The sequence below is a fragment of the Sarcophilus harrisii genome, chromosome 2, assembly GCF_902635505.1.
Source record: "Sarcophilus harrisii chromosome 2, mSarHar1.11, whole genome shotgun sequence".
NCBI classification, from domain to species: domain Eukaryota; kingdom Metazoa; phylum Chordata; class Mammalia; order Dasyuromorphia; family Dasyuridae; genus Sarcophilus; species Sarcophilus harrisii.
This window is the reverse complement of record NC_045427.1, coordinates 543,656,521-543,677,006: the sequence shown is the minus strand read 5'-3', so window position 1 is coordinate 543,677,006 and position 20,486 is coordinate 543,656,521.

Below are 20,486 nucleotides of genomic sequence, written 5' to 3'. Positions count from 1 at the left end.
ATTTAATTTAGGTCTTTATGTCCTAATATATGGTCAGTTTTGAATAGGTTCCATGAACTGCTGAGAGAGAAAGTATATTCCCTTCTATCTCCATTCAATTTTCTCCAAAGATCCAACATACCTAATTTTTCTAATATTCTATTTACTTCTTTAATTTCTTTCTTATTTGTTTTGTGCTTTGATTTGTCTAATTCCGAGAGTGCAAGGTTGAGATCTCCTACTATTATAGTTTTGTTGTCTATTTCTTCTTGCAACTCTCTTAACTTCTCCTTTAGGAAGTTGAGTGCCATACCACTTGGTGCATATATGTTTAATATTGATATTGCTTCGTTGTTTATGCTACCCTTTAGCAGGATGTAGTTTCCTTCTTATCTCTTTTAATTAGATCAATTTTTACTTTTGCTTGATCTGAGATAAGGATGGCTACCCCTGCTTTTTTGACTTCACCTGAAGCATAATAGATTTTGCTCCAGCCTTTTACCTTTACTCTATATGTGTCCCCCTGCTTTAAATGTGTTTCTTGTAAACAACATATTGTAGGATTCTGACTTTTGATCCAGTCTGCTATCTGCCTCCTCTTAATGGCGGAGTTCATCCCATTCACATTTACGGTTAGAATTACTAAATCTGTATTTCCTGCCATCCTAATAACCCCAGATTATGCTTTGCTTATTCTTGCCTCCCCCAACCCTCTTTCCCCCTTTTAAACTTATGTACCCCGCTTGTATCACGATACTTATCCTCTTTATAATCCCTGCCTCCCCCTTTGAGTCTTTCCCCTTCCTTCCCTTATTACTCTTTTTCTTTTCCCTTTTCCTCTCCCCCGTTTTTAATGAGACGAGGAGAATTTTCCCTAAAACAAATGTCAATTATTTTTTCTTTGAGCCAACTCTGATGAGAGTAAGATTCGCACAATATTCCTCCCCCTCTCTAAATTCCCTCAGATATGATAAGTTTCCTTTCCCTCTTTATGGGATGTGCTTTCCCTCTTTTATCCCTCCTTCCCCACCTTTTCTGCCTCATCCCTTTTCCATTCTTTCCCTTTTTTTATGTTATATCAGTACAATCAAATTATACATGTATTTTTTTGTGTATCCCAAACAAATACAATTCTCAAAATTATTTTACCTTTCCATCTCTTGATTCTATGCGGAATCAAATTTTTGTTTAGTTTTGGTTTCTCTTCAGAAATAAATAAATTCATTTTTTCATTAAATTCCATCTTCTTCCCTGGAAGAAAATTCTCAGCTTAGCTGGGTGTTTATTCTTGGCTGCATCCAAGTTCTTGTGCCTTTCGGAATATCATTTCCAGGCCCTTCTTTCCTTGAATGTAGAGGGACCAGATTTTGGGGATCTTTTGTGGCACCTCCCTTTATTTAAATGGTTTTTTTGGCTGCTTGTAAAATTTTTCCTTAATCTGATAGTTCTGAAATTTTGCCACAATATTCCTTGGGGGTTTTTATTTTGGGGTTTCTTTCAGAAGGTGTTCGATTTCTTTCAATCCTATTTTACCTTCTGTTCCATTACATCTGGGCAGTTCTTTTGATTTCTTGTAAAATATATCTAGGCTCTTTTTTTTCATCATAGTTTTCAGAAGTCAATAATCCTCAGATTATCTCTCCTAGATCTATTTTCAAGTCTGTCGTTTTGAAGTAGATAATTCATGGTTTTTCAGTTTGTCATTTTTTTGATTTTTTGACTGATTCTTGCTGTCTCGATGAATCATTGTTTCTATTTTTCAGTTCTAATTTTAAAATTATTTTCTTCATTAGCTTTTTACTTCTTTCTTATATGCCAATTAGTTTTTAAATGTATTGTTTTGGTCTTGGAATTTTTTTCCATTTCACTAATTTTTTTTTTAGTGAATTATTTCTTTCAATTCACAGATCCTACTTTTTCGTGTTCTTTGTCTTTCAATTCCAAAATCCTACTTTCGTAATTCTTTATTTTTTCAATTCAAATTCTTACTTTCCTGAGATTTTTACTTTTCCAATTCTTATTTCAGGAAGTTATTTTCTCTTTAAGGCTTCTTTTCCTTTCCCCATTTTCTTCTAACTCTCTTTTGAGACTTTTTAATGGTTTCTCTTCTTGAGCATCATGTAAAAGGGAGGACGTCTGATGCTGTTTGCTGTTTTGAGGTCTCTTCAGGTTTGCTGACCTGCTTTTTTCTGCATAGAAGCTTTCGATGGTTCTTTTCTTTTTTTTTGTTTTTAAAAGCCTTTGGGGTTGTCTCTAGGCAAGGGGTTCCAGCTTCCTCTGAAGAGCAGGGGAAAAATAAACCGATTTCTTCCATATGGGGGTCTCGGTGAGGTTTTCCCTTCCCCAACAGGAGGGTTCAGCACTGGCCAAGCTATCAAAGTGCCAGTTGGGCTGGTGGGTTAGCGATTGCCCTCGGCTAGAACTAAAGGGGTGAAAGTGTCACACCCCAGGCCAGCCTCTTTGGGACTGGGAAGCGGCTGCTGCGAACGCCGGGACCGCGACCTCAGACCCCAAACTCTGCCCAGCGTCTTGCCATGCAAATCGGCCCCTGGAAACTCTTGGCCCCCAAGGAGCTCCCCACTGCGCAGATTGGAGCTACCCGGGCTCTCCTCCCTCCTGCAGGATCACAGCTCCCCAAGGAAAGCCCGTTCCGGGTTGGGGCTTTCCTTTGCTGAGATCTGTGCTTTCACTTTCGTTTTGGGGCTCTCCTCGACCTAATTTCTCCCTTACCGGGTCCCCCCTGGAACCAACCTTTTTGGCAGGCAGATTTTCTTGCCGGTGGGTTTTCTACTTCTTATCTTTTTGTGCATCAAGACTATTTTGAGGCTCGATATAATATTGATAAAGAGGGTAAGAGAAGCGCTTAGAAAGTTGCGTGTGTCTTCTCTGCCATCTTGGCTCCGCCCCCCAAAGTTCCCTCTTAATGGGGTGACCAGTTCCTCCAATTGTCCTATTTCATAATTCTGCCTTAGGTTATGACTGTCCCCTCTTAATGGTTGAGATAAAGGTTTATAGACATTCTTTAATGTCATTAGAATATCAGTAACCTCCCTCATCAGGTTATCCTCACCTGGTCCCTCCATTCTGTCATTGTCCTTTTATTCCATAAAAGGCTTGTGTCCCAATACTCGGGCTAGACTCTTTGAGATATAGTCTCGTCTGCCCTGGATCAAATGGATGCTTAATTTTCTCTTCATTTAATAAATTATTAATTGGTCTCTAATCTCTGTCTTGCTCAGTTTCTGCGGCATTACATTTGGAAACCCCCAGTGAGATAATTAGAAAATGGCAGGATTAGAATGGACTTTCGGGTCTTTGCCTTTGGTAGGCTTGGATCGAATTCTTGGCCTGGGAGGTCAGGCCCTCCTGGTTTCTTTCCGAGCCCCGGAAACAGAGTAGTTCCAACAATAGTCCGATGGTAGACAACCCCATTTTGGCCACAGGAGAGTAAGTTTGTCTGGGTACCTTTTGGAGTACCATCTGGTTATGGCTTAAGATTTGTTTGTTTGGTTTGGTTGATTAGTAATAACCGGCCTAACCAGACACGGTTGCACGGTTGTACGGTTGTCATTTTTGGGGTGCCCTTTTCTTGGGGTACCGGTTGATTTGGTTGATTAGTGAATAACCAGACGTGGTTGTCACTTGGGGTGACCTTTGGAGGTGCCATTTGCTTGGTTGATGAGTGGCCTACTGGACATGGGGGTCGCTACTGGAGTGTGAAATCTAGACACTCTGCCACCTCAAAACTCTTTTCCTGGAGCAGATGCTTTACTTAAGGAAACTCTTTCTGTCCAACCCTTTTCCAAAGACAAAGGCCCATCCTTTGCATCTCAATGCATTTCTGAGAGAGGTCCTCCTACTTCTTCCACCAAGTGGGAAGTATATACATTTGAAAATGGGACTCAGTTTCCTGTTTGGGTCATCCTGTATTAGTTAGAGTAATGCCGGCCCCTCCCGCTTTTGCATGCTCAGGGGGCTGTCTACAAAGACTGGGGGTTTTAAAACACCATTTGGTTTGGCTTTAATGTTAGTGTCCTACTGAATGTTGTAATTGTGCAGTCTAAGTGTAATCAGCATTCTGTATGTCTTGGATGTTATTAGACAGTCTAGTTGTGCTCTGTGTTCTATGTGATTTTGTGAAATCATTTGTAATTTGTTTGTCTGTTTTGGTAACTTAAGAGCTCTGTTAAATTTAAGAATAATGATCAAATTTGGGAATTGGTTATTTCAATACTGAACTCCAGCTGGTGAAAACATTTGATTAGGAATTAAAGATGATTCTAAATTTGGGAAATGAATTGGTTATCCTTAAGTATAAGATCTTAAAGGAACAATAGCTTGTTAAAGAAGTTCTGTTAACTTGCCTGAAAGAGGTCATGTGCCTCTAATTTTACCTAAAGTATGTAACAAGGACTTTTCTGAAAGCTTCATCTCTGGCCAAGCTGGGGCTTAGGAGAAGTCCATTGGGAATAATATCCACATGGGGCAGAAGGAGAGAAAGAAACTATGTTGTTTTATTAATTGAAATGAGATAGAAATGGATTATATGCTTTAAAACCAGCTCTGCTGGACATTTAGGTTTTATGGGATTTCCCCACCCACCCACTGATTTCTGCTACTTTAAATGTTGGGTGGGGTAGGGATCTTTTGTAAAGATTTAAACTCCTCCTTCCCACACACACACACACTGCTTTTGCTTGCTATAGGAGTCATTTAGTTAGTCTGGAGTGAAATTAGTTTGACTTTGCTCCCCATCCTTCCAATCTGGTCATTGGTAATCATTATATCCTAAATACTTGAGCAAATAAGTATTTAGTCTGGTCATCTATTGGTTACTAGATATTGTGTCTGGATATTCAAGTTTTTTTTTTAAGGTTTTTAACTAATGAGAGGCCACATTTTGTAGCAGTCCTTGTGGACCGGTCTTTCTATCTCAGACTGTTCTAACTTTTCTTTGTTAGATTTGTTTTTATTTCTAGATTTGGTCAAATTGCAGATATATTGACTTGCTTCTGGGACCTAGAACAAACCTTTGTTTGTCAGCTTGCCACACTATAGACCCATCCCCCTCGCGGACTATGCAGCGTCCCTGTTCAGCTTGAAGAAACAATTGAAAGCCATCACCCACTTTTCCTGATGTAATTCGGACTGATGGGGGAAGTGGGAAAGTGGTTGACTTGTTAGAATTTTCACTGTATTAATGTGCTGTGTTTAAGACTTGGGATGGAAATTGTTAAAGTTGTATAACTATTGCTGTTGTATTTGATCTGTTATGTATATGCATACATGTATGATTTCTTTGTGGGATGGTCATTAGATAATTCCTTTCCAAAAGAAAAAAAGGGGAGGAGAAGAAATAGGAAATTGGGAAAACTGATATCTTGCTAGTTCAGATTTAATTGGAAGTTGGGAAAACTGGTATCTTGCTAGTTCAGATTTAATTGGAAGTCCTTTACTCTTTGCTTAAATTTACTAGACTATGATTTGCTGGTTGTGCTTTAACTTGGAAATCCTTTATTCTATTGAAATTGCCCTGGCAGACTCAATTTTGGGGGATTATTTTTTAGAAACAACCAGAAATTGGATACCTGTCTTGGAACTGGCAGTCTCTCTGAGCTTCATCTCCACTCCTGTTACCCTAGGTCTTTAATTAGTAGTTCAGCATACTTAAAAGGACCTTGTTGATATTGAGGCCTCTAAAAGTTTGGGGTTGCCTGCCTTGGTCTAACTGTGCATAATCTGCTCAGAAATCTGTATTCTAGTGGCAGCCCTGTTTGTTCCTCTGGGCAGGATAGGTGGAGCCACTCCAAGCCTCACCCTCCTCCCCTGGAGCCCGCCCTGTGAATGGGCAACACAACTGCCTTGAGCCTGCTGCTCTCTGTAAGCAGAGGCCAAGTCATGCACAAATGACCACAGCTGTCCATATGCTCCCCAATTGCAGAGGATCTGACAATTGATTGTCAGAAATAGTTGAAATAAGGAACTTTGTGTATTGCTGATTAATTCTGGAGTTATCAGGGAGAGACTTGACCTTGCCATAAGTTCTTGTATTGGTCTAGCTTTATTTTGATTTTTATTTACTTTACATAGGGTTGTTCAAATTATAGTGTTAAGGCCTTCTAGAGGAAGGTAATTCAAAGATTTGAATAGTTCCAAGAGAAAAGGGGGGGAATGTTATGCCAAAGTTCCCTATTAATGGGGTGACCAGTTCCTCCAATTGTCCTATTTTGTAATTCTGCCTTAGGTTATGACTGTCCCCTCTTAATGGTTGAGATGAAGGTTTATAGACATTCCTTAATGTCATTAGAATATCAGTAACCTCCCTCTATCAGGTTATCCCCACCTAGGTCCCTCCATTCTGTCATTGTTCTTGTTATTCCATAAAAGGCTTGCTGTCCCGATACTTGGGGCTAGACTCTTTGAGATGATAGTCTCGTCTAGCCCTGGGATCAATATGGATGCATTGATCCCAGTATTTCTCTCCATTTAATAAATTATTGAATTGGACTCTAATCTCTGTCTTGCTCAGTTTCTTTGGCATTACAATATAGTGATATAAAATATTTGTAAAGTATAGTGTCTTATATTTCATGTGCCATATAAGTGTTTGGAACTTTTCTAACCAGTGTGGTTTTAAATTATAAAAGTTTAAACTTGGAAAAGATTCTGAGAAAATAGTATGGGAGGTCAGCAAATTTCAGGCTCTCCAGATTCCCCCCACCTTCCAAACAGAACAAATTTGCTCCTCAGAGCAAACATAGACTGGTTGGAAACAAAGAAGACTTGGGAAAGAACAAAGAATTCCCCCTGGAACTACCCAAGAAGATAAGAAGAAAGACCTCAGGTTGGAGACTAAATTGTGTGAAGTACAAACATATCTAGGCTAGCTCCATAGAAACAGCATGTGATACCCCTGGGGCTAGTTGGATTTTCCTGGAACTTCAGCCATAATCACCTTCAAACTTTCACTTCCAAGATACCATGAGGAATGAGGAAGGAATGACTCTGGAAAGACTAAAGGAATCTGATGAAGAATGCCAGGCCCAATTGTGTTGGTATAAAAAGCAATCAGCACACCTGGTAAGGACAGAAGCAGTGGGGAAGGGATGCTGCTGGCTTCAGGCACTTGCAGGAAGGTGCGTCTTTTGGTTTGGGGTTCCAGAACAGAGACCAGAGCTAAAGTGAAACCAGAAGTATCATTTCCTCATCACATGATTAGAGATGCTTGCATTAATACTTCTCATTTAGAAAAATGAATTGGCCAAGAAAGAATCCAACACAAGAAACTTACTATGGAAATAGAAAAGACTGGGATTCATCTTCAGAGGAGGAGAGTGAAGAAATAAAAAGCTTCTTTTATCCTAAAGGGTAATGTGAAATTACCCCCTACCCAAAGAAAATTTATAGAAGAATTCAAAAAAATATACTTAAAAATCAAATACAAGAGATTGATAAAAAATAAAGTCAAATAAATTAAAAATAAAAACCATCCTAGAAAAAAAGATTATTAAAAAAGTCAAACTAGATAAGGAGCTAGAGTCTTAAAGATGAAAATAATTCTTTAAAAATTAGAACTGTGCAAAGAGAAGCCAGTGAAGATATGAGACTAAAAAATAAGAAAACAATCTACAAAGAATAAAAAATAGAACAAAATGTGATACGTCTCATAAGAAAAACAACAGATCTGGAGACAGACCAAGACAAGAAAATATAAGAACAATTAAATGACCTGAAAGCTGTGGCAAAATAAAAGAACCTTCACATAATAATGCAGCAAATAATGCAAACAATTATCCTTGAGTGATAGAACATGGGGGGGGGGGGTTAAAAGTAATAGAAATAGAAAATAGAATAGAACAGAAATAGAAAAAAATAAAAATAGAAATAGAAAAAATACATTGATCACTATCTTAAAGAGATTCTTTGTAGAAAACACACAGGAATAATATTACCAAATTTCAAAACACTTAGATTGAACAGAAAATTTTACAAGAAACAAAAATTTCAAATATACTGGAGCTATAATTAGAATTATACAATATTTTTCAGCAGCCTCAATAAAAGACCATAAGACCTGAAATAATTTATAGTGGCAATCAAAAGAACCACACCAAAAATACCATACCCAACAGAATCATCTATACTATTGAATTAGAAAGGGACATTCAATGAACTTGCAGTTTTTAGGATTTTCTTTTAGCTAAACCCAAAATTAATAGAAAATTTCACATATAAGAGCCAAAAGTAATTACTAATTTCAAGGAAACGTATGTGGATAAAATGTGTTTGTTACATGGAAATGTATATCATATGTTTAAGACTGACATCAGTAAGTGGAAAGCTCAAAAAATATATTGGGGCAAAGTTAAATATGTTCTGACTCTAAAAAGCCAAACTATCTAGTAAAAGATAAAAACAGTAATTATGTAAATAAAATGCCCGGGAAGAATAGAAACAGTGGCATTAGCGGGAGAAGGAGGGCTCCTAGGTCTGAAAACCTACTCACATCTAGAATGGATTAAATAAGCAACACTATACATATACTATGAAAGGTATCCTCCAAAATCTGCAAAGAAATAAGGGGGAAGGAACAGAACCAGGGAATAGAATAAGGAGAGATATAAAAGAATTTATAGACTTTTGGCAGTATAACATTATGTACTTTAATGGTCAAGGAATAAAGGATATGGTGAGGTACAGAAGGTTGTGTAGAGTAATGGTAGTGAAACAAGATGTATAAATTAGTGGGAAAGGGATAAATAGTGGGGAAAGGATAGCATAACATAAGGTGAAGTATAGAAGGGAGTTTAGATTAATCAGAGTGGGGTAGGTGGGAAAGGGGTAAAGAGGGAAGGGAAGAGCTGGGAAAGAAGATAAGGGAAGGAGCAATTGGTAGGGATGGTTAGATAATAGCAAAACAATTTAAGAACAAAATTAAGATAAAAGAGCATAGAATTAGGAAATAAGAGATATATAGAAACACTACAACAAGGATCAGCAGGCGAATCTACTAGAAGAAATAAATTGAGCTAGTAATCTTTGATCTTAGACAAAGTCAAATTAAAAGGTACAATAGAGAAATCTACATCATATGTCAGCCATATTATTATTATTTTAGATGCATGTTTAAATATGTATAATTGTATATGCATATGTCTGTGTATGTGTGTGTATGTATATATGTAAGTCTATGTGTGTCTATATATACACATATGTATATGTGTGTAGATCTCTGAGTGGGTGTGGATATATGAGTGTATACATATATGTGTGTTGTGTATGTGTTTTTATATATATGTATATGCATATATATAAATATATCTGTGCTTAATTGTAACCTGGTTGGGAAAAGTGGAGGAAAAGGGGGAAAAGAATAATATAAAAAGTACTCAGCAGAGAACAAAGGTACCCACAAGGTAACAAAGAAAAGATGGACAATCATGAATAGAATTCCTTCTATTACTACATATGCTTTCTTGAAATGTAAATTTGTTATCATATATTTTGAATTGACTCTGATGTTCTGCTGGGCACATAACAATATTTTATTTTGTTTTTATTGTCCTTTTCTTTTTTATTTGTATTCTTTCTTATTTTGTATTTAGTTCAATAAATAAAAAAAAACAAAATAAGTAACAAGAAATTAGATAATGAAGGTTTGATTTGTACTTCTGTTAATAAAGCTAGTAATTTTTCTATGGGAAAAAAAAAGGCAGGTTGGAGCAAAGATGGCAGAGTAAAGTCAGGAAGCTGCTCAATATTTCCACAACTTTACTCAAAAAAACATATAAAATCAAGTCTCTGAATGGAGTCTAATGGAATGAAACACTCTCCAGGTCAAGATAAATTAGAAGGACTTCAAGAAAAGTCAGTTTCCCTGGTGAAAGGGGTATTCAGCTCAGCTCAGGTGATGTCAAGAAAATACAGGAGAAGGTCTTAATCACAGCAGATCAGCAGCTGAAATCCTCAATCATGGCTGAGCAGCAGAGCTGATCATGGGGCAGCCTCCACTTTTAGCACAGAAAGCAAATTTCCAGCCCAGGAAACCAGGCTGTTGCCTGGAGAGAGTAGATAAGGCTATCTCACTGCTGTGAGCAAAACAATAAACCCAAGAGGCTCCTATGTCCAAAGCTTAAGATAGCACCCTCATACTTTAGAAGTAGGACTTGACCTTTAAAGTTACTAAATAGAAGAAAAAGAAAGAAAATGAGCAAGACACAGAAAAGATTCTTAATCACAAAAAAATACTATGGTGACAAGGAAGACCAAAACACTAATTCAGAGGAAAACAAAATGCCCACATGAGAAATCTTAAAGAATGATATGAATTGGTCTCAAGCCCAGAGAGGCTTCTTGGAAGTGCTCAAAAATTCATAAGGCAAAGAATAGAGGCAGAGGAAAAACTGAGGAAAGAAAGGAGAGATGCAAGAGAGCATCAACAGATTAAAAAAGGAACACAATTCCTTTAAAAATGCAATTGTTCAAAAAAAAATTCCCCTGAAGAAATCAATTCCTTAAAAAACACAATTGGCCAAGTACAACAAAATATCAACTGAACCTTCAAAAGTAGAATTAATCAAATGGAAAAAGAATTACAAAACCTAACTGAAGAAAAGCACACATTAAAATCTAAAATCCAGAGAAATGGAGCCTAATAATTCTATGAGATATCAGGAATCAGTCAAACAAATTAATAAGAATGGAAAAATGGAGGAAAATGTAAAATAATCCATTGGGAAGACAGCTGACCTGGAAAACAGATCCAGGAGAGACAATTTTAAAAGTATTAGTCTACCTGAAGATCACAACCAAAATAAAAAAAAAAGCCTAGACAGCATTCTTGAATAGATTATCAAGGAAAACTGCCCTAATGTATGAGAACTGGGGGACTAAATAATCAGTCACCTCTGAAAATAAATCTTTCAAGGAAACCCCAAGAAAAACTGTTGCACTCCTGAACTATAATGTCAAGGGAAAAAAAATACTAAGATTCCGGGGGGGAAGGAAAAAATACTAAGATTCCAGGGGGAACTCAAGTATCAATGAGCAAGACTCAAGTGCAAATGGCAGGATGATCTGGCAACTTCTACAATAAAGAATTGGAGCCCTGGAACACCATATGAAAGTTGACAAATGACCTGGCATTACAACCAAGAATCAACTATCCAGCAAAATTGAGCATCATCTTTCAGGGGAGGAGATAAATCTTCAATGAAGTAAGGAACTTTCAATCATTTCTATTAAAAAAAACAGAACTAAAACAAAATTTTAATCTTCAAATACAGAGCTCAAGAAAAGAATAAAAAGAAAAAATATTATTCAAAGGTAAAAGTGGTTAAATCCCTAGATGGGAAAATAATACTTGTAACACTTGAGAACTATATTCTTTTGTTGTGGCAACTAGAAGGGGGCCTTCATGAATGAAAGGTGTGGATATGAATTGGTTCTGACTGGTGATTTCAAAGAAAAAGATTTAAAGAGGTAGAAAAGTATTGGACTGGGAAAAGAGGAAAGGGGAGGCAAAATATGATAAATTAGAAACTATGACAAGGAATAAAAGACCTCTCACAATTAAGGGAAAGAAGGAAAGGGATCAGTATGATCTGAAGCTTGATCTCATATAAATTTTCACTCAAAAGAAGGAATAACATTCACTCATTTGGATACAGAAATTTATCTTACCCTATAAGGAAGTAGAAGGAGAAAGGGGGGGAGTGAGAGATTGAATAGAAAAAAAGGCAGAAACACTATGAAAAAGAGAGGAGAAAAAATAGGAGATGTGATATAAGATAGAGTAGGTTGAGGGCAGAATGGTTTGGAAACAAAACACTACTAAGGACGTGGAAAGTGAGAACAAAATTATGTACAGGGAAGAAAATAGAATGGAAGGGAATACATCTGGTAATCATAAATGGGAATGGGAATGGGAATGGGATGAATTCTCCCACATAATGAAGTTAATAGCAGAGTAGAGTAAAAAAACAGAATTCTAAAACATGCTTTTTATAAGAAACACATTTGAAACAAAGAGAAATATAAAGAGTAAGGATAAAAGGCTGGAGCAGAATTATGTTTCAGCCAAACTTCTCCCCAATAAAGGCAGGGGGAGCAATTCTGCTTTCAAATAAAGCAAAAGTAAAATTAGATCTAATTAAAAGAGATAAGCAAGGAAACGACATTTTGTTAAGGGGTACCACAAACATTGAATTAGTACTGATATTAAATCTATATGTACCAAATTGTACAATGTCCAAATTTGTGATGAAGTTAAGCCAGTTCAGGAAGAAATAGACAGAAAAAAAGTATTCTAGTGGTAGAACTTAACACCCCCCTCTCAGAATTAAATAAATCTAATTACAAAATCAAAAAAGAAAAAAATCAGGTACATTAATATAATCTTAAAAAACATAGATATGATAGACTTCTGGAGAAAATTGGATAAGGATAGAAAGAAATATTGCTTTTCTCAGCAGTACATGGGCATTAACAGAAAAGTCACATGTATTAGGGTATAAACACCTCATAATCAAATGCAAAAAAAGGCAGAAATAGTAAATGCTTCCTTTTTAGACAACGATGCAATACAAATGACATTCAACAAAATGCCAGGAAAGATAGACTAAAAGTTAATTGGAAATTAAATATTTTAATTCTAAAGAATAAGAGGGTGATATAACAAATCATAGAAACAAATAATCATTTCATCCAAGAGAATGACAATAATGAGACAATATAGCAAAAACTATAGGATGCAGCCAAAGCAGTTCTTAAGAGATATTTTACATCTCTAAGTAGTTGCATGAAGAAAACAGAGGAAGAGAAAATCAAGGAATTTGAGATGCAACTAAAAAAGGTAGGACAAGACTAAATTAAAAATCAATTAAATACTAAATTAGGAATTCCAAAAATCAAAGGAGAAATCAATAAAATTGAAACTTTAAAAACTACTGAAATAATTAATAAAAAGTAAATTTTGCTTAATGGAAAATACCTACACAATGGATAAATCTTTGCTTAATTTGATTAGAAAAAAGAAAGGAAAAAAAAAACAAGAAATTACCAGCATCAAAAATTAAAAGGATGAATTTACCAACAATGGAGAAAAATTAATGCAATAATTAGGATCTAATTTGCCTAACTATATGCCAAAAATTGACCACCTAATGATAATAGCTGAGTATTTTAAAAATATAAATGGCCCATATTAACAAAAATAAATTATTTAAAGAGTACCATTTTAGGAAAAGAAATTGAATAAGCCACTAGTTAACTCCTTAAGAAAAGTCCAGGGATAGATGGATTTAGAGATGAATTGTACCAAACCTTTAAATAACAATTAATTACAATAATACATAAATTATTTGAAAAAAATAGGTAAAAAAAGAGTCCTACAAATGACACAAATGTGTCACTAATACCTAACCAGGAAAAGCAAAACAGAGAAAGAAAATTACATTTCAATCTCTCTAATGAAGATTGATGCAAAAAAAAAAAAAAAAACCCTATTAGCAAAAAGATTATAACAACTCATCAGCAGGATAATACATTAAGACCAAATGGGATTTATACCAGAAATCAGGGCTAGTTCAATATTAGAAAAACTATTGCTATAATTGACTATAACAATAACAAAAACAACAGAAATTGTATGATAACCTCAACAGATGCAGGATAAACTCTTGAGAAAATACAGCACTCATGCCTCTGAAAAACACTAGAGAGCATACAAATAAATGGAGTGTTCCTTAAAATGATAAGCAGCTCTTAGCTAAAACCTATACCAAGCATTATCTGTAAGGAGAAAAGCTAGAAACATTCCCAATAAGATGAAGGGTGAAACAAAGATCCCCATTATTCAAACTGTAATAGAAATGTTGTATTTAAATCTCATCTTAAAGAATGATTGGGTAAAACAGCAAATTATAGACACAATTAATAATTTCACTCAAGATAATGACAACGATGTAAAATCATACCAAAATTTGTGGGATGCAGCCAAAGCAGTAATAAGGGGAAATTTTATATCTTTAGAGGCTTACTTGAATAAAATAGAGAAAGAGAAGATCAATGAATTGGGTTTGCAACTTAAAAAGCTAGAAAAAGACCACATTAAAAACCCCCAACCAATTACCAAACTCAAAATTCTAAAATGAAAAGGAGAAATTAATAATATTGAAAGTTAAAAAAAAACTATTGAACTATATGAAAAACACAATAAAATTGATAAACTTTTGATAAATCTGATTAGAAAAAGGAGAGAGGAAAATCAAATAAGTAGCCTTAAAAATGAAAAGGGAAAACTTTCCACCAATGAAGAGGAAATTATAAATTTGATAACTGAAGTGAAATGGATGACTACCTCCAAAAATATAGGCTTTCCAGATTAACAGATGAGGAAGCAAATTGCTTAAATAGTCCCATTTCAGAAAAAAAGAAATAAAACAAGCTATTAATCAACTCCCTAAGAAAAAATCCCCAGGACCAGATGGATTTACATGGGAATTCTACCAAACATTTAAAGAAAAATTAGCCCCAATGCTATATAAACTATTTGAAAAAAATAGGGAATGAAAGAGTCCTACTAAATTCCTTTTATGACACAGATATAATACTGATACCTAAACCAGGTAGGTTGAAAACAGAGAAAGAAAATTACAGAGCAATCTCCCTAATGAATATTGATGCTAAAATTTTAAATAAGATATTAGCAAAAAGACTACAGAAAATCAACCTCAGGATAATACACCATGATCAAGTAACATTTATACGAGGAATGCAGGGCCGGTTCAATATTAGGAAAACTATCAGTATAATTGGCCATATTAATAACCAATGTAACAAAAACTGTATGATCATCTCAATAGATGCAGAAAAAGCATTTGATAAAATCCAACATTGATTCCTATTAAAAACACTTAAGAGTATAGGAATAAACTTACTTTTCCTTAAAATAATCAGTACCACCTATTTAAAACCAACAATAAGCATCATATGTAATGGGGACAAACTGCAACCATTCCCAATAAGATCAGGAGTGAAACAAGATTGCCCACTATCACCATTACTATTCAATATTGTATTAGAAATGCTACCTTTAGCAAAAACAGTTGAGAAAGAGATGAACAGAATTAGAGTAGGTAATGAAGAAACCAAATTATCACTCTTTGCTGATGATATGATGGTATACTTATAGAAAGCCAGACATTCTACTAAAAAGTTATTAGAAAAACCCCTACCTTTACCAAAGTTGCAGGATACAAAATAAACCCACAAAAGTCATCAGCATTCTTATATATATCACTAACAAAACCAAAACGTTAGAGTTACAAAGAGAAATTCCATTCAAAGTAACTATTGATTGTATAAAATATTTAGGAATCTATCTGCCAAGGGAAAATCAGAAACTATATGACCAAAACTACAAAACACTTTCTACACAAATTAAGTCTGATCTAACCAACTGGAAAAATATTAAATGCTCTTGGAATTTGTGAGCAAATAGAATAAAGATGACAATACTACCTAAACTAATCTATTTATTTAGCGCTATACAAAACAGACTCCCAAAAAACTATTTTAATGACCTAGAAAAAATAACAACAAAGTTCATATGGAAAAACAAAAGGTCAAGAATTTCAAGGGAATTAATGAAAAAGAATCAAATGAAGGTGGCCTAGCTGTACCAGATCTAAAATTATATTATAAAGCAGCAATTACTAAAACCATCTGGTATTGGCTAAGAAATAGACTAGTTGATCAATGGAATAGGTTAGGTTCAAAGGACAAAACAGCCAATAACTTTAATAATCTAGTGTTTGACAAACCCAAAGACCCCAGTTTTGGGGATAGGAACACATTATTTGATAAAAATTGCTGGGAAAATCGGAAATTAGTATGGCAGAAACTAGGCATTGACCCACACTTAACACCGTACACCAAGATCCAGGTCAAAATGTGTTCATGACCTAGGCATCAAGAATGAGATTATAAATAAATTGGAAGAGCATAGGATAGTTTACCTCTCAGATCTGTGGAAGAGGAAGGAATTTATGGCCAAAGAAGAACTAGAGATCACTATTGACTACAAAATAGAAAATTTTGATTATATCAAATTGAAAAGTTTTTGTACAAACAAAACTAATGCAGACAAGATTAGAAGGGAAGCAATAAACTGGGAAAACATTTTCACAGTCAAAGGTTCTGATAAAGGCCTCATTTACAAAATATATAAAGAAATGACTCTAATTTATAAGAAATCAAGCCATTCTCCAGTTGATAAGTGATCAAAGGATATGAACAGACAATTCTCAGACAAAAAAATTGAAACTATTTCTAGCCATATGAAAAAGTGCTCTAAATCATTATAAATCACAGAAATGCAAATTAAGACAACTCTGAGATACCACTATACACCTGTCAGATTGGCTAGAATGACAGGGAAAGATAATGCAAAATGTTGTAGGGGATGTGGTAAAACAGGGACACTGATACATTGTTGGTGGAATTGTGAACACATCCAGCCATTCTGGACAGCAATTTGGAACTATGCTCAAAAAGTTATCAAACTGTGCATGCCCTTTGATCCAGCAGTGTTTCTACTGGACTTATATCCCAAAGAGATCTTAAAGAAGGGAAAGGGACCTGTATGTGCCAAAATGTTTGTGGCAGCCCTGTTTGTAATGGCTAGAAGCTGTAAAATGAATGGATGCCACATCAATTGGAGAATGCTTGAGCAAATTGTGGCATATGAATAATATGAAATATTATTGTTCTGTAAGAAATGACCAGCAGGATGAATACAGAAAGGATTGGAGAGAATTACATGAACTGATGCTAAGTGAAATGAGCAGAACCAGGAGATCATTATATACCTCAACAACGGTACTATATGAGGATGTATTCTGATGGAAGTGGATTTCTTCAACAAAGAGTTCTAACTCAGTTTCAATTGATCAAGGAGGGACAGAAGCAGCTACACCTAAAGAAAGAACACTGGGAAATGAATGTAAACTGCTTGCATTTTTGTTTTTCTTCCTGGGTTATTTATACCTTCTGAATCCAATTCTCCCTGTGCAACAAGAGAACTGTTCAGTTCTTCACACATATATTTTATCTAGTATATACTCTAACCTATTTAACATGTATAGGACTGCTTACCATCTGGGAAAGGGGTTGGAGAAAGGGAGGGGAAAAATCAGAACAGAAGTGCGTGCAAGGGATAATGTTGTAAAAAATTACTCTGGTATGGATTCTGTCAATAAAAAGTTATTTTAAAAAATGTCGTATTTAGAAATATGCAAATAAAAAGAAATTTTTAAAAATTACAATAAAACAATGAGTTGATAAAACTATCTAAGAATCAATGAACTAATAATAACAATATAGATACTGGGAACACAGAAATCTATTGGTATGGATTTTAAAATCACACTTCTTTGTATAAAATGCCTTAGTATTGGTGGCAATGGGACATGTGTGGATCCTATCTATCTTGTAGTTAATGCCTAGAGAGGAAGCATGAAATGAAACTATTAGAGGACTTCCAACATACAAGAACTTGGCCTAAAACCACATAGGTTAATGAATCTTGTGGTTCTAATAAGTATGAACTCAAAGCAGATATTAGTAGAATAATTGGCACTATGCCTCCAAATAATTTACCCTATAGCCAACATCTTCAGAGACAATGGAAGGGTCCACTGGACAACCTGCTTGCCACAAGGTCTCCTTGATGCTGCAACCATAGAAAAACACATTCTTTTTCTGAGAATGTCCATGAAAATCACAGAAAACCTAGAAGAGTCAGAAAAAAAGAAAAGGGAATTAATGCACTTGCCCCTTTGACTTTTAATTAATTTGTGATGAATTTAAAAATGAATATCAATATAACCAATTACTCTTGATTTGTAACTACTGACATATATAATTCTTGTTTGATCAAGGGTTATCCAGTAACATAAACAAATATTATGGTATACATTCTTCAAATCTTTTCAAGCTTCTTTGACATTAAGACAGATTTGCTTCAGTCATTTACAGTGACTGGTTAGGGTGAAAGTCTGCCACCCACTCGGGGTTCTAGAAATGACCTCAATATGAAGACAGACTATTTATTCCTCACCACTTTAATCCCTATGTGTCCCTCCCCTAGCACAGTGCTTCCCATTTAAATAAATAATTTAGGATAATTTCTTTAATGTTTAATCATTAAAATAACCGCAAAACTGATCTACTTAGAAATCTACAATCTACCAATTTGCACTATTTTCAATGAGTGGAATGGTCACAAACAAATAAAAATTCCTACCAGTAAAACATATGAGTAAATAAATCCTTGGTCTCTTTAGGGAACATTATGGATCATGTTTTACCTAATGTATGTAACTGCTGCTGTTCTAAACATCTCTGCTCTCCTTATGGGCAAAGTCACATTTCTTTTTTTTTCTTAAAGTTTTTTTTTTTAATTTTCAAAACATATGCAGGGATAATTTTTCAACATTAACCCTTACAAAACATTATGTCCCACTTTTCCCTCCCTTCTCCTCCCTTCCCTTAGATGGCAAGTAATACATTTTTTTGTTAAACATGGTAAATATATATGTTAAATCCAATATATGCATACATATTTATACAATTATCTTGCTGCACAAGAAAAATCAAATGAAAAAGGAAAAAAAATGAGAAAGAAAATAAAATGCAAGCAAACAACAACAAAATAGTGAAAGTGCTATCTTGTAATCCACACTCAATTTCCACAGTCCTTTCTCTGGATGTAGATGGTTCTCTTCATTACAAGATCATTGGAACTTGCCTGAATCATCTCATTGTTCAAAAGATCCACATCCATCAAACTTGATCATCATATAATCTTTTTTGTTTCTCAGGTCCATCATCTCATTTTTTGTCATAGAAATGTTAGTTGATGCTACAAGGTTTGAATAGAATTTAGAAGATGATGGAGCTGAGAAATATAAATATGAGAAGTCAACAGATTAAAGAAGCAGAGAGGAGAGAGAAGACAACATATGCTACTTTGAAATGAATAAATGTGCTATGTTATTTAAAATATGTTTCCTCTTTTGAAGATTCTGTTAGTATTTTTGATTATTCATTAGTAATTACAAACTGTCTTTGTCAATTGCTTATAGAATATAAGTCTTTTGAAGGCAAGATTCTTTATTTTTTCATTTATTTTCCCAGAGCTGAATATCTTGTTTTGGCATGTGGTAGGGCATGTAAGAAAAGCTTTTTCATTAATTTGTAAAGTCACACAAATTCCTCCTTTATTTTCAAATTTTTATGCCTGACACATTTTCCAAATCTGCTATTTTTTAATTTGATAATTTTATTTTGCTTTTTTATTTCAGTGTCATTAAGGAAACATTTTCTCCCCTATAATCCCTATTCATTTAATAGCCATCTCCTCTGCATGTTATATGCTGTGATTTTAATGAACTCATTACTATCTGAATAATTATATTTGAATCTTTTGGATTTCAGAATATTTGATCTAAAACCAATAATCCTAATATCACACTAATAATGTTAATCTCATCATTTTTTTCTATTTTCTAGTATTTATAATTTCAAATTCCGTGCCAAATAGATATAGTTGAAATTATCACTTTTTCTGTGCCTCATCTTAGTGAGAAGATAATATAGCTCCATTGCTTATTTTGTTGGATTTTTTTCTTACTGGAGACACTTTATATATATATATATATATATATATATATATATATATATGTATATATACATATATATAGAGAGAATATATATTAACATATTTAATATATACATTATATTTTATATTATATTCATCAATAAATGCTGTTTTTATCAAAGCATCAATATTATCATTAAGCATATATTGGCATAATCATGTGATTTTTTTTTTGTCTTCTCAGGCAATTGGGATTAAGGGACTTGCCCAGGGTCATATATAACACTAAGAAGTGTTAAGTGTCTGAAATCAGATTTGAACTCAGGTCCTTCTGACTTCAGGGCTGGTGCTCTATCCACTGCAACACCTAGCTGACTCTAATCATGTGATTTTGAAAGATTGTAAAATTGGCCAATTGGAAAAGAAGGTGTAAAATATCACTGAGGAAAATAATTCCTCTAAAATAGAATTGAGCAAAAGGAAGCTAAGACTTCATGAGAAATCAAGATACAGTAAAGCAGAACTAAAAATAAAAATTAAAAATAGAGGGAAAGTGTGAATTATCTCATTTGAAAAACAACTGACCTGGAAAAAGGATCTAGGAAAGATAATTTTTAAATTATCTAAAAGTCATGATCAAAAAAAAAAGAGAGTCTGGACATAAACTTTCAAGAAATTATCAAGGAAAATTATTCTGATATTCTAGAACCATAGAGCAAAATAGAATTTGAAAGAATCCATGATAACCTCCTAAAAGATCCCAAAATATAAACTCCCAGGCAAATTATAGTCAAATCCCAGAACTCCCAGGTCAAGGAGAAAATATTGCAAGCATCCAGAAGAA